This window comes from Octopus bimaculoides, chromosome 22 (assembly GCF_001194135.2).
Source record: "Octopus bimaculoides isolate UCB-OBI-ISO-001 chromosome 22, ASM119413v2, whole genome shotgun sequence".
NCBI lineage: Eukaryota > Metazoa > Mollusca > Cephalopoda > Octopoda > Octopodidae > Octopus > Octopus bimaculoides.
Window position 1 is genome coordinate 14413923 of NC_069002.1, and position 709 is coordinate 14414631.

Consider the following 709-nt stretch of genomic DNA (forward strand, 5'->3'; position numbering starts at 1 on the left):
TATATATATACATATATGCATATATATATATATGCATATATATGTAGATATACACACATATACCTATATGTACATATATATATAAGAAGATAAAGAAGTAATTAACGAATTATTAATTATTAATTAAAAATTCACAATTATAATTTATTAGTTACCTCTCTATGTTCTTATAACATGTAAATAAATATAACCCACGGTTTATATAGCTACCTTGCAGTTGTGTATTAACTGTAAAGTTCAACATTCTTTGTATAGGTAACTAACCAGTACTTTCATAGGATTTTGCTATCCCTGAACGAAGTTTATATATAAAAGTACGAAGTATATATAAAAGTAAATATGAGTGATAGTACTATCAAAATACCATCACTAATGGCAGCGAATACCAGCCGTACAGGCAAAATTAAGAAAATATATATAAGACACACACACACACACACACACACACACATATATATATATATATATATATACAAGGGTACTACGTGAGCACCTGCATCGTTAATAGAAGTAAAGAATACTTCTGTGCCACGGAATAGTCACAAAATTAATACAAGCATGGTTGGAAAAAATTCTAGTGAAGAATAAAATCGTCTTACCGCAGCAAAAGTAATGCTGGTTAGTTTGGTATAATGATTACGAATTTAACGCTAAACGGTACCTCATTCTCGTCAGTGGTGTCTGGCCACTACAAAAAAAAAAAAAAAAA